This window comes from Macaca mulatta, chromosome 15 (genome assembly GCF_049350105.2).
Source record: "Macaca mulatta isolate MMU2019108-1 chromosome 15, T2T-MMU8v2.0, whole genome shotgun sequence".
In the NCBI taxonomy this organism is placed as follows: domain Eukaryota; kingdom Metazoa; phylum Chordata; class Mammalia; order Primates; family Cercopithecidae; genus Macaca; species Macaca mulatta.
This window is the reverse complement of record NC_133420.1, coordinates 11789758-11804250: the sequence shown is the minus strand read 5'-3', so window position 1 is coordinate 11804250 and position 14493 is coordinate 11789758. Positions and strand designations below refer to the sequence as shown.

General features: G+C 48.7%; 1 pseudogene; it reads right to left on the bottom strand.

Moving 5' to 3' along the window:
• The window catches only part of LOC144334770 (uncharacterized), a 60705-nt pseudogene extending 46969 nt beyond the window's left edge, over nt 1-13736 (bottom strand).
• Nucleotides 13737-14493: the final 757 nt, after the last annotated feature.

Here is a 14493-nt window from a genome sequence, read left to right as displayed (position 1 = left end):
CCACACCGGCGAGGATGGGTCTCCACTCAATCCAGAGGCAAACATGCATCTCACCCAGAAATAATACAGAACCAGCCATCTGGGGACCCCGGGCACGCTCAGGTTGATGCACAAAACCAAAGCCACGCGTGGCCCTGACGTCTGCGTGTTCGCATCACTCCACGCACATTGCTCGCTCATCGCCTCGGTGAGTTTGTAAGCTCGTTGTGTGGTTCTGGGGCTCTTTGTCCCGGGTGGTGGTGGTGGTGATGACAGGCTCCCCATTGCCCCAGCTCAGGTATGGAAGGTGATGGCACCAACGGCTCCTTGTTTCTCAGACACTGGAGCGGGTGCTCTGTGCAGCCAGTTCCACCTGCAGCAGCATCTGTTTCCTATGCCGATTCCATTCGGAGTGTGCGCTTCCCTTCTGTTGAGGGTGTAGACTTCTTTCAGGGAAGAACTGTGTCCTGTTCGCCTATATCTCCTGTGGTGTATCTCATGGCTGAATAAGTAGCTATAGTATACCTCGGTGGCTGAATGATAGGTTCATTAGAAGGAAAACTTTATAATTTTTTTTTCCTTTTTGGGATGGATTTTCACACTCAATGCCCAGGCTGAAGTGCAATGGCACGATCTTGGCTCATTGTAAACTCTCCCTCCCGGGTTCGTGATTCTCCTCCCTCAGCCTCCCAAGTAACTGGGGTTACAGGCGTCTGCCACCATGCCTGGCTAATTTTCGTATTTTCGTTAGAGACGGGGTTTCACCATGTTGGCCAGGCTGGTCTTAAACTCTCGACCTCAGGGTATGCACCCACCTCGGCCACCCAAAGTTCTGGGATTACGGCCATGAGCCACCACACCCAAGAACTTAATACCATTTTTTTTTTTTAAATCATAATGGGCTTGCTAAATGCTTACGTTAATGTTTATTTTTAAAAATGTTATCTGTGACCTTTCAGCTTTTCATAGCACTTCTCGTGTGAATATTTTAAAAAGGCCCTTTACTCGTGGGGAAGAAGGAGTTATCCCTTTCTGCAGAGGGAGATGGAGGAACAGGCCCTCGTGGGTCTGAGCACAGGCAGTCACCCCAGCCTTGGTGCTTGCTTAGGTCTGTTCTCCGTTCACCATAGCGCATCCACTCTCATTGTCAGCTTAAAAATAAGCTTTTTCCTCTTTCTAATCAGAACAGTTAGTTTGTTAACCATCACGTTAAGGTATCGAGAATGATGGCTTTCAGGCCTCAGATATGACACAAGTAGTAAATGCAGCTGACTCTGAACAACATGGGTTTTGAGCTTCGAAGGATCACTTATGTTAATTATTTTCCAACCAAACCCTTACTGAAAAAACCTGGCTTTGTGGAGGGCTGACGTTTCCTACATGCGGTTCCATAGGGTGGCCGCAGGGTCCTGTGGATACGTAGATTTGGGTAAACTCGGAGGGTGTTCTGAAATCCATGTCCCTGTGTATACAGAGGGACAACTGCAGCTTTTTAAAAGTTTGTGTCCTGCCTTGTCCTAAAAAGGCTCCAAGGTGGATGCAAAATTATTTCATCCTTTTGGTTTTCTTGGTGGGATATTGATGTTTTTTCTTTAGTGTCTAAAATCCTGAGTGAACAGAGTTAGTGCTTCAGGAATAAAGCCAGTCTGGAAACACATATTGAGATATCCACCTTTTCTTCATGGTTTCACAAAAGGCCATGATCATATTTTATTCGGTTGAACTGTAGGAAAGTGGCAATATTTGCTGTTTTTGGCCTACAAAATGGCAAGTTCGTACGATATTAAAAACAAAGGCCCCCTGGATGGGGAAAATAGGAATCGGTGAGAACCTGAAGTTGTCTGTCATGGCCTCTGAGTCACAGGTAAATAAACCTGCGTGAGGGGAAGTTGGCTGTACAGTATTTTCCCTCTGTTTTGAGACTGTCAGAAAAAGGAAAGTTCCATTGCGTTTGGTCCCTTTTCCTCACCTTTGCTGCAGTGGGGACTTGTCATTATTCCTTTTGTTTCCAGTGCCCAGGAGGCTGATGCCACATAGAAGACCTGCAGGTCGGTGGATGTGAAACAGGCAACGGACACGTTGTGCACCTTGGGACGCATCTGAGAAGTGCGTGCTTGCAACAGGTCTGAGGTGAGGGCGTGTTCCATCTCCTCTCCCTTCTCTGGCTTTGCAGGCCTTTGAAGTTGGTCCTGGAAAGTGAAATTAGTTAATGCTGATTAGCTCCAAGTCAAAGCCTGGGGGCCGAAGAGACCCGCCCTTCACTCGGGGTGTGAAGCATTGGGCCTTCCCACCAGGAGGCAGCAGGGACTGGAGAAAGCCCCACATGCCCTCCAGTTCCCTTACGTTGAAATTTTTTGTACTCGGCCATGCCAGGTCATTTGGGAGGTAAATGGGGGGTTCACATGGGGGTGTGCAGTATTCTTAGGTGTCAGGTGTGAGAGTTGAATTTGTAGAAGCTGTGCGGATAGGAAAGGGCCTGGCAGGGAGTGCTGTTTACACGGAGCCAATTTAACGCGAGGTCTGTGCTCTGCCTGGGTCCGTGTCTGACCGGTGTCTCCCAGTCTGCAACAGGACGTTGATGTGACTTGGCGCCATCGTCCCAATCTGTGTAGATGTCTGAGGATCTGTGCGCAGCTGCTCTGTGAGAATGCGTTGTGATAATGAACTGAGAAACAGTGAACAAACCCTGAATTGGTTAGCACTGGTTCCACAGCCACTTTTGCCGTGGTTGGGGTCATTCATAATAAAGTATGCTGGACTCCTATGCAGAGCTCTGAATTTCAGAGGCCCTTTAACTCGGCAGCTAACCAGCCGCTTCCTTCAGAAGACATTTGAGTCCCCTTTACCTACCAGGGTGACCCTGGGAGTTTGAAGATGAGTGAGACAAGCCCTCCGTGTCTTGTGGATTTTACTGTCCAGAGGGGAGACAGATGTGGATGGCGAAGGGGACCCTATCAGAGGTCAGCGCACGTCAGTTTGATTTCTTCAGCACTTGCTGTGTTCAGGCGGTGCCCCGGGCCACGTGCAGAGCATCTGGGGACCCTGCCCATGGCATCCCAGGCACAGCTAGCATCTGCGCCATCTTCATACTTGGCCTGAGTTTTGGGGAAGTACCGAGGACGGCTTCTGACTTGGCTGGAGAGAGTTGGAAGTCAGGGCAGCCCTCCACAAGGAGATGATCGTCAGCTGATTCCTCAAGAAAGAGAGGTGGTCCCCACATGGGCAGAGCAGGGCAGCATGCACAGACCTGGTTGTGGTGTCTGAGGCATGTGCATCTGAGTGGGGTCTGCTGGGAGACAGCAGGGGTGAGGTGTGAAGGCAGTTGGAATTTACAGGATAAATGATCACTAAGGCGATGCTGGCAAAACATAAAATCGGGACTCTCTGGGGTAAACGTGGACTTAGGGTGACCCTGGGCATAGGTATTTTCAGGCTCTGAAGGCAGAGATTTAGGAAATTGGGGCAGAGCTGAGCCCCAGATGAGGATGAAGACCACCCTTGGGATGTTGAATGAGACAGGGGTGGAAACCCAGTGAATGTTGTTTGGTCAGTCCAGCAGGATGGCAGCAGAGGAGACCGGTGTCCTCAAAGGCCCCATGGGGCCTGCCTATCAAAGTACAGGGATTACAGGCATGAGGCACCGCTCCCTGCCGATACTTTTAAAATTTCTAAGCTACTCTCTCTCATACCCACTCCCGTATTTTTTTTTTTTAGTCTAGGTTTATGGCTATATTTTTTCCAAGGGAACCAAACAGTTACCTGTTTGAAGTACAAATAACACTGTGTTTAAAAACCGAAAATGCCAATTTGCATAGAAGTTTTCACCCAGTTGGTTTGAGGCTTGCATTGCAGTGTCACTACCTGCTCTTAAATTTCTACATGATGTATAGATAGTGAGGCAGGGAGGGTTCGTACATCTTCAGGTTTCGATTCTACTAACTTGGGCTATATTTTCATTTATTTTGGCACATCTGTGGGTGTGGCAAGCAAGGCCAGGGTATTTATTTTGAAGCTTGTCCAATAACAGTTGGGAAGATTTTCACATTTTCAGAATTTTCATAGTAATAGTCATAATTTACAAAGAATTTAAAATTGTGTAGTCATTATTTTGCTTTTTTCTAGATATGCCCTGAAACAGGGTTGCTAACTATCATTCTACATCACAGGATTCAGAACAGTACCCTTTTGGAGCAGATGCCTGTAATCGAGGAATTCTGCCTAGTCAGTTCACTTTAAACTTGTTTCAAAGGTTTTCTTTATCCTAGTTGGCACCTGTGGCTATAGTTTGTTTTCACTGCTGAGGAATATTCCATGATGAAAACTGTAATTCATCTGTTTTTCATATCGGTGGACATTGGGATTATTTTGGGAGGGTGTGTATGTCTATTCAGCCTTCATTTTTTCAGGATTGTTTGTAGAAGATAATGTAACAGTGTAACATCCTCTGCTACGGAGCCAACACGAACCCTGATGACAGCCACACAGACTCTCACACAGACTCTCAGGCCTTGTTACCAACGCACAGAACCATTTTCTTAAGTTGAAACACAGTAGCAGAACCTGAAGCCATGTGAACGGGTCCTCCGATCTTACACTTGGAATTCACTTTTTATTACTATGTCTGCTAATTAGGAAGCATATCAATTATAGAGAAAACTGAGAACGTAAAATTATATGTTTATAACAGAAAAAAACTTATTTAATAGCCCAGAGCACATGGCTATGTTTTTCCCTCATGCCACACCACTGTTTTCTTTGCTTGAAATGGGAAATGACACTTGAAGGCGGTTTTCTAGTGACAGTTAGACTGGCATAGTTCTTCAGAGACAGAGGATGTAAAGCACATGGAGAATTTCTGTTTGTGGAATGTGATTTCCCGGTCACTTCATTCAGGCTGCCGCCGCCTTCCCCTCTGGCCGCCTGCACCATGGGACGTCTGAGGAGGTCCCTGTTTCATCCTCTGGAAATTCTGAAAAGGAAGGAGAGGAGGGCATGCAGGGTGTGATGCATTTGTGTTGGTCCTTCCAGCTTTTATTTGGAGTCTCGGCTGCCTTGGTGGTTCCCGCCTTTATGTACCTAGCTCATGGCTTCGTCCTTGTGTCTAATTCATAGGCAGAGGGATGGAAAGGGAAGTTGTATTCAGCCAACAGCTTGATGTTATTCTCAAGGCTCAAATCGACTGGGTGGGTATTTGGAGACTTCTGTGCAAATTGGCATTTTTGGTTTTTAAACACGGTGTCTTATTTGTACTTCAAATGGGTAACTGGTTCTCTTGGAAAAAATATAGCCATAAAGCTGGTTCCTTAATTAAAAAAAAAAAAAAAAAAAAAAGGAGTGGGTATGAGAGAGTGGTTTAGAAATTACACCAGTAATGGTTGGGCGTGGTGGCTGAGGCCTGTAATTCCAGCACTTTGAGCGGAGGAGGCAGGTGGATCCCCTGAGGTTAGGAGTTCCAGACCAGCCTGGTCAACATGGTGAAACCCCGTCTGTATTGAAAATATGAAAATTAGCCAGTCATGGTGACAGGCACCTGTAATCCCAGCTACTTGGGAGGCTGAGGCAGGAGAATCACCTGTACCCGGGAGGCAGAGGTTGCAGTGAGCCGAGATCGCACCACTGAACTCCACCCTGGGCGACAGAGCAGAAACTCCATCTCAAAATAGGAAGAAAAAAAAAGCACCCCGGTAATGGAAACCTGATTGCGTCATCTGTGATGGAGATGGCAGATTATTTCATTTTTAGTGACAGGATGAATTGGATATGTTTGCAGTATTCATCTTGACAAGGGAAATGGTGAGAACCAAATGTGCCGCCCAGCTTGGGCCTCGCCGTTGGCAGAAGACCCTGGCGGGCAACAGACTGGAGACTCGGAGACCGAGGGGAGAATTCTCACGCCTTGACGCTGGTGCAGTGTGTGCTTCTGGACTCCTGCTGGAGGGAGCGGCCCCTTTGCCTTGCAGGCTTTGGTGCAGTGGAGACCTTAGGACCTGCCCCTCCTGGCACACCTGTGGGTGTGGCGAGCAGTGCCAGGGCTGAGGCACAGATGCTGAGCCGGGAACGTGGGACGGGAGAGGCTGCACAGGCCGGCAGACGTCTGCTCCAGCAGCCGGGGGTGTCCGCAAGGGGGCGGGGCGTTGGTTTTCCTCCTGGAATTTGGGTGGGAAGGGTGTCCTGGGGTGCTGTGTCTGCACTTGTGTTGCTCTGAGGTCAAGTTGTGGCCCCGAGTCCCTGTCCCTCTGCCAAAGTGAGGGTTTGCCCATTTTCAGGTCAGATTTCCCTTGGGTCCGGGTCTCTAGGAGTGGGGCACATTCGAAGGGGGCGTGAACACGGTGGACGCGCGTGGGCCTCTTCCTCTCCCCTCAGCTCCTGGGTCGTGTGTGAAGAGCTGCCCAGCGGAATCACTCTCCTGCCTGGTGTTTCATTCACCAGAAATCGTTCTCACAGTGGACTCGTGAGTCAAATGTAATTCAGGAATGAAACTTGCTGTTGCTGGATGCCACACACAGCATCAGGAGCTTAGTTGGGGATTATATGATCTTACCCCACACCTTAAAAGTAAAGACTGTAGTTGTCAGGCCTCTGAGCCCAAGCCAAGCCATCACGTCCCCTGTCACTTGCACGTATATACGCCCAGATGGCCTGAAGTAACTGAAGAATCACAAAAGTGCAAATGCCCTGCCTGGACTTAACTGATAACATTCTACCAGAAATAAGTGAAAATGGCCGGTCCTTGCCTGAAGCGATGATTTTTTTTTTTTTTTTTTTTTTTTTGGTGAAATTCCTTTTCCTGGCTCATCCTGGCTCAAAAAGCTCCCCCGCTGAGCACCTTGTGACCCCCACTCCTGCCCGCCAGAGAACAACCCCTCTTTGACTGTAATTTTCCTTTACCTATCTAAATCCTATAACACGGCCCCACACTTACCTCCCTTCCCTGACTCTCTTTGGACTCAGCCCGCCTGCACCCAGGTGAAATAAACAGCCATGTTGCTTTCACAAAGCCTGTTTGGTGGTCTCTTCACACGGGCGTGCATGACAATAGTTAAAGGGATACTGAAGTCTTTGGCAGCTCCAAGAACTTTTTCAGTTTGTGTCAGGACATTTTAGGCAGAAGGAAGAGCTTGCTTAGAGAATCTTACAGAAATGTTTGGTGCAGTGCCATTGACTCGTGGAATAAATGTGTAACTTTCCGTGGAGGCCCTCTGGAAAGAGATGCACTTTGAGTGCCCTTGGCCTGCTCGCTACAAGAATCAGCCGTGTCACCCCGCTTTCCGTGGGTCTGCAGGTGTGCGTGATCCATTGCCCTGCACTGTGGCCATGGAAGGGAAGATGATCTGGAATGTTGGAGACAGTTATCGGTGTGTGTTGATGTGTGCTGCTTTCTACAGGGGAGAACATTTCTGTTTAATAAACATCTCATCAGGATGATAACTGCAAGATATTTGAGTCTCATTCAATAGTGCCTCAGGGTTCCTTCTGTTTTGAATCTGCTTTCTAGCACTAGGCAAGTGAAGACATGGAAAGTAAAAACCCATCGAACTTGTAGAGACATGGTGTTGTGTAGGAGCAGACTGTAGCCTCTGGCTCTGTTTAAAGATTGTAGTAAACCTCTTACCTGGCATGGTCAGGGTGTAAATTATCTTGTTTAATCGAAATGTGTATGAGTCAAAGCTGGCGCCTGCATTGTTGATGAAATACCAGATTTTAAGGGAACATGTCAATGTGCCGTAAGATACCAACAAAGTCCCTCACTGAGGTTTGGCACGGGTTCGGAGGAGCTGAGTCTTAGGTCACCGGGGTCGTCTCTGGGAGCAGATGCTCAGTGTGGGCATTAGTCACTTAGCCTTTCCAGAGCCGAGGAACAGCTCTCTGTGATGGTTTCTGGAACCTGTATTTTGAGTCAGATTGTCCCACTTGACTCGAAGTTGCCGCGCAGTTTCAGACCTTTGCCTCCACCGTGCACTCGTTTTCTTGTCCCCTGATACCTGCCTCGGTTGTCCCGGCCTGACATTTGAGCCTCGTCGCTCATGGACACAGGCTCCGTGGTGGGGCAAAGGCCGCGACTCCGGCTTGCACAGTTCCGTGCCTCTCACCATGGTTTATCACATCACTCCCAGGATCTCCCGTTTAGAGGAAGAGTGTCCCTTTCCTGCAGGCCCTGTGTGGTGTGGAAACCACCCCTACCTACCTTTCTCCCATTTGAACTGTACTGTGAAGCTATTTCTGTCCTAGTCAACCGTCAGAATTTAAGGAACAGTAATTTATGTAACTTGTTACACGCTTCTCAGCAGTTCTTTATGAATTTCATTCTGTTGTGAAATTATCGCAGTTTTCACGGCTATGCTGGTTTCAGGTTGTGGCCATTGAAATGAATTGCCTTCCCCATTGTGTGTTAAGGTTGTGCCTGGGAGCTGTTGAGGCCTCACCTCTGCTTAGGGCAGTGGCTTTGCTCTCCTGACAAGAGAAAGAATCTTTTTTAGAACATTTCTAATGTGGTTTTTGCTTCCAGACAGAATTACTTTTTTCACAGAGACGGCCACTAAAGTCATAAATTATGCTCAGGATGGACACACGGGTCAGCTGACAGAGTGGAGTCCAGAACAGATCCAAAGAGGCAAAAGCAGTTCAGTGGAATTTGAGTCTTTTCCACAAATGATGCTGGAATTATGGGACAGCCGTATGCAAAAGAGTGAAAACAGGGAGAAATTCCTGTATGAAAATTAAGGTGGACCATAGCCCTGAATGTAAAATACCAAACTACACAAGCTGTAGAAGAAACGGAAATTGTCGAGAGCTAAGGTGAGAGCTCTTAGCCATTCCATGATCCATAATCAAGGAAGAATACAAGTAGGTAAGACTCATCAAAATTAAACTTCTAATATAAAAGACACCCCTAGGGAATTGAAGAGACACATTTTCGATAGATGGGGAGAAGATGTCTATGAACCGTGCAGCCGGCAAAGGACTCGTATCCAGAATGCACAGGACTCCCACGGCTCATGACAGAGAACAAACCACCTGACTTAAAAGCGGAAGAGACCTGAACAGATGCTTCACTGAGAAGGACGGGAGGATGGCCCGAAAGCATCTGAAATGACCTTCCGCGTGACTGGTTGCACCGAGATGTGCACCGAAGCCGCAGTGAATTTGTTCACACCCCTGCTGGAGCGCCTGACTAAGGTCTTCCGACAGCCCCAGGTGCTGGTGAGAACAGGCAGTCGGGACTCCTGTGCGATGCTGGGGTTCAGCATGGTGTAGACACCTTGGTGGTTTCTTACAAAACTGAACTCACACAAACGTGGGTCCCGGTGACCGCACTCCTGGGTATTTACCCTAGAGAAACAGAAGCTGATGTTTAAGAAAAACTGTGCCCAGATGTTAATAGCGCTGTCTATAGTTGCCCAACACGGGTTACAATGTGCCACAGCCATACGTGGAATAATAAACACCCAGCAGCCCCGAGGCCTGGCTGTTGATCACAGGACACCCTGGGTGCACCTCCAAGCACGATGCCCAGGAAATCATGATTTTGCGAGTGTTTTGCCACAACACTCGCAAAAGACAGACCCAGGGGATGGGAGAACACCGAGATGGTGGTTGCTGGGAATGGGAGGGTATGCTTATGAGGCCCCATGAGTGGGTTTGGGGCTGTTGGAATGTTCTGCTTGTGTGATGATTATGGGAATATTTGTGCCGAAATTCACAGAACTAAACAGTGTCCACTTTACAGTAATTTTTAAAAAGTGGTAATATGCTCATTTTCAGGACTGTTTTTAATGGAAGATGGAGTTTGCAGATGATTTGTTAGGGCAAACCTGTCTCAAGAGTTGGTAGATGATTCGTTAGGGGCCTGTCTCAGGGCCCTTGGGTTGGGTTGGGTTGGGATGGGATGGGATGGGATGGGATGGGATGGGATGGGATGGGTTGGGTTGGGTTGGAAAAGCCTTCCCTGTTGCGGGAAGGAGCATGGGGCATGGAAAGGATATCAGCAAGGAAACACGTAGAATCCTTTGAGGAAACATGTGTATTTCTAACTTGCTATAAGATAGAATTGGAAATTGTGACGATTTTGTTTCCTAGAGTCTTGGTAGAATAGGGAAGACAGTGTAATAAAAGCTAATTTTGAAAGGAAGAATTTGAAAGATTTTCAACAGCAATAGCTCTAGGAAGTCACCCTGGAAATGTTTTTAAAGATGTTCAGCAGCAATAGCTCTAGGAAGAGTCACCCTGGAGTTGCTTCTTGAGCATTGGTTTCCTGGCTGTATCTTCCGACTTTCATTTTTGAGTTATGCTATGAGTTCGGGATGTGTGGGAATAGCCATCCCCAGGTGTTGGGTAGGAGGCCCTGCAGGGGGGTGCATGTGCCCCGAGGCCTGAGGCACTGTTTCACCCTAGCTTGGAACATGGGGACTCTTGTCAGTGGCTGGAGTAAGAGTACCAGCCTGGCAGGCTGGGGGAGCCCTGGGGTGGTCTGGGCACCGTCCTCCCTGCCTGCAGGATGGCAGCTGGAGGAGCTCGAAGCCTGCCTGCCTCGTGGCTGTCAGCGCAGCAGCTCCTCCTGGCCCTGGAGCAAGCTTTGGGTCCGTGAGTCTCTGCGCCGGGACTTGCCTCCTGGGACGTCCGCCACTGTCCCGAGGGCCCTGGTGCCACTTTCCCGGTGGGACCCAAGCCTCAGGCAGCTGCGACCCCAGATTCGGTTGCTTTCCCTGCTATCTCATTCCAGCACGAGTGCTCACCTCACTCAATGTAGAGCCTCAGGTTCCCTCAAGATCCCCAGAGATGGAATCTCCCAATTTTATAAGATAGTTGTTGACAAGATTTGAGCGGCACTGATTTAACTCAGCTTCCAGAGTTTAAGTTCCCAAGACACAGTCCTGCTCCTTCCCGGGCCTCATCCTGTGTGGCTGGTGTGGATGTGGGGTTTCTGGAGGGTGGGGTAAGGCAGGTCAGCAGCAGGCGGATGGCTCATTATTGGTCGCTCCATGCCTTGAGGATAACTAGGATTAATGACCTTTATAGGGCTGTAGGTTTGGGGTGTGTGTGTGTGTGTGTGTGTATTGAAACGAGATGGACACAGTTATCACTGCATTTTTCTGACATGAAACTTGGAGAGCAGAGGGTTTAGGAAACTCCTGAAGCCACACTGTCAGTGGGACCCGGGCGGTCTGGCCTTAGACCCTGCACTGTTTGCCCCTCGCCACGCTCTCAGCAGACCCGGGTGGTCTGGCCTTAGAACTCATGCTGGTTGCCCCTCCCTGCCACGTTATGGGGTTTTTCCTGTCTCTGGGCAGCATTTGATAGCTTGTGAAACAAGAGCAAGACTTACTATGAGTGGATATGCCATTATCTGAGATCCAGAACGTTTCCTGGACCTGGCGTTGCCGATGTCAGGTAAAGGGAGGTAAAAACATTTTCATTGTGGTCACTGGGGCTCCTGAAATGGTGTTTTTCCCCGTGAAAATTGACTCATAAACATCTGTTAACTCAATATTATGTGAACAGGAAGAAGTGTGTTGGGCTCTAGTTAAATGTCTCAGAGCCACAGAAGTAAATGAGGGCACCTTCCGAGCACAGCCTCCCAGAGGAGGCCAAGGACGTTTGCCTGGAGGGTTTGCCATGAAGTAGGACTCGGGCAGGGCTGGTCTGCCTGGAGAGGCCTATGCCATGATGTAGGTTAGTTGAAGTAGTTGAGGGGTGCTGGCATGAAGTCAGTGGTCCCCGAGGAAGCCCCTAGCAAGGCCGATTGCCGTGGGATGGAAAACTGCCGTTTAGTGGCTGTAATCCTGGCTGTAATCCCGGTCTGACGTACAATCCTGCACTTGGATACTTGGATCCCAGCCAGGTCAGATGGACCTGAAAGGACATTTGGACTGTGACGGCTACACCCACTCTCAGCATGTGTAGGGTCTCCTATGTATGTGTGTGTTTCCATTTTCTTTCAGTACAATTTCTCTCTCCCAGTGAAGTCGCGAGAAATAGAAGGAAACATGGAATGAAGATGTGATTGAGGAAAGTGTGGTGTGGTCTTGGACCTTCTTTTGCTTTTGTTGGTGCTCAAGAACTCCACCTGACCTCAGAGCTGAGTGTTTCTGCCAGGAGGTCCTGCCTTTTATCCTACCTCGAGGCCTGTTGAGACACTCCAAGAAGCTTCGCTAACAAGTTTCCTTTTCCTTTTACAGCAGTTGGATATATTTGCAGCAAAACAGAGGAATAACCCCCCAATATGGTGATTAAATGCATTTAAGTATAGATAACATTCAGTCTTCAAGGGCCTGGGATTTTAATCATCTTTGGATCATGTAACAAGTGGTGTTGGTGATTAAAATCTCCTGACAGCTTTGTTCTGCCACGTTCCTCAGTTTTGAATGATGATCTTCCTGGTTGTACCTTGGAGGGGCATTTTTGTCAGTAGAGAGAAGAGTGGTGGTTCCCAGAGGCTGGGAAAGGACAGAGGTGAGGCCCCTGAAGGACGCTGGTCTTCCTGGTTTAGGGGTTTAGGCTCAGCCACCTTCCTGTGTCCGTGTAAATTATACCCAGGATCATTTTCACTCGTCCCACTTTAGTTGAGCATTGGAGCTTCAGGATGTGTGTGCCCACGTCACCTGGGCTGTGATCCTGGAGTTGGGTGAGACTGATTCCCGGGTTTATAGAATTACTCTGAGATGATTGAAAACAGAAGCACTTGAGGCATTCGTAATGCTATTTCCTGAACATAACTTATGTTCAGTTCTTCAGAAACTTTTATCTGAGGAAGCATCTATAACTTTGGTTTTGTGCCACTCAGTGCTAGAAAGAATTGTGCAACACTCAAGTGAGTGGCATTATTCCTCTCCCTCCACCATGCAAGCAAGACTAAAGGTACCTCTAGCTCCCCTCAATCTTCTCGCCTGCAGGGCGCCTGGCGTGGCAGTGTGCTGCCTTCCGTCTTCTTTTTGGGGAGAATCAGTCGTGTTTGTGCTGCTCAGCTCAGCCTGGTGCGGTTGTGTGGGTGAGGAGCTTGGTTGCTAGGTGACCCTCCCAGGCCTGCCTCCCACCTCCCTAGGCCTTGTTCTAAACTGACAGATAACCAGTGTGTTTTGGAAGAGGACAGTAGCAGGGCAGGAGAGAGTTTGTTCATAGTTTCTCCTTGCACTGACGTTTGAGCCTTCATCCAGCCTGGGCCCTTCTACAGAGCTGCCTTTATGTGTTGCAAACCACTTCCTCCCAGTAACCGTGCTTTCAGAGGTTTGGAAATGTGACTTAACTCATCTTCAATTTTAAGGATACTATTAAATTTTAGAGTTGAAACTGATGTATTTTATGGCCTTTATTTGATTTCTCTTGATTTTTTTTCCCCATATGAGACATGGAATCTTAAGGGAGATAGCCTGGTGTTGGCCCTGTTTCCTAAGGATGGAAGTGAATTCTGAAAGCCCTTTATGTAGGCAGCGAAATAATCAGGGAATCGTTATTATAGCTATGCCTGTCCATGTAAAGCGAGCACGACTCATAAGCAGAAAAAAGTGCAGCCCGGGGGCAAGGTGAGCCCTAATGCTGTCTGTGCCTCACCTCCCTGCCATGAGGAATGGAAGTGCAAGTGCAGGTAGTTGAGTTAGCCTCCAAGCCCAGCCTGCACCGCCCTCACATGCCTCTGCATCTGCAGGGGCACAGGCCGTGCTGCACCCCTCGCTCAGTGCCACGGCTGATGCGTCAGGAACAGGGGGTACTGTCCGCCCCTTGCTCGGTGCCAGGGATGATCCGTCAGGATCCCTCGTGCTCATCTGGTCCTCATGTCTTCATCACCAGCCTCCTGCTCGTAACGGGCTTGTTATTACCTTGGTATGGGTATATTTGTAATAACATACCCATACCAACGTATGTAATAACATACCCATACCAACGTATGTAATAACAAACCATACCAACGTATGTAATAACATACCTATACCAACGTATGTAATAACATACCCATACCAACGTATGTAATAACATATCCATACCAACATATGTAATAACATACACATACCAAGGTGTTGTGGGGCGGTGCTCAGTCCTCCGAGGGGGGGAATCGGCCCTTAGCCGATTCATATTCAACAGGACCGGGGAATGGGTTCTTGTTCCATGTCCTGGATGCCAGGAAGTCCTTGCCCTGGACCCTGTAATGCCCGGGGTCTTCCTGAGAAATGCTGGTGCCCCTGGAACACGGCCCGGCCCCCTCCAGTTTCTCTGCTTTGTAATTGCACTTGTGTTTAGCAGGTCTTCCAGGACTTAGACGCTGCTTGGTGTGAGCCAGGTTTTGTGTGGAAAGAGGACAGGTCTGAGCCGGCAACCAAACAGCCCAGAACCATCTTTTATGTTTCCAGATTCTGTGGCCAAAAACTTACACGTGGACATTGAGGGTGATGCATTTCTGCTCCAAGACGTGTGTGGATGCAGCTGGAGGGATAGAAAGGATATGGAGCCTCTTCACTCCTGGCCTGGGCTTGGACCTGCTGTGCAGAGTCTCAGTGGCACCAGGGCCCCCTTGTGTCACAGCGG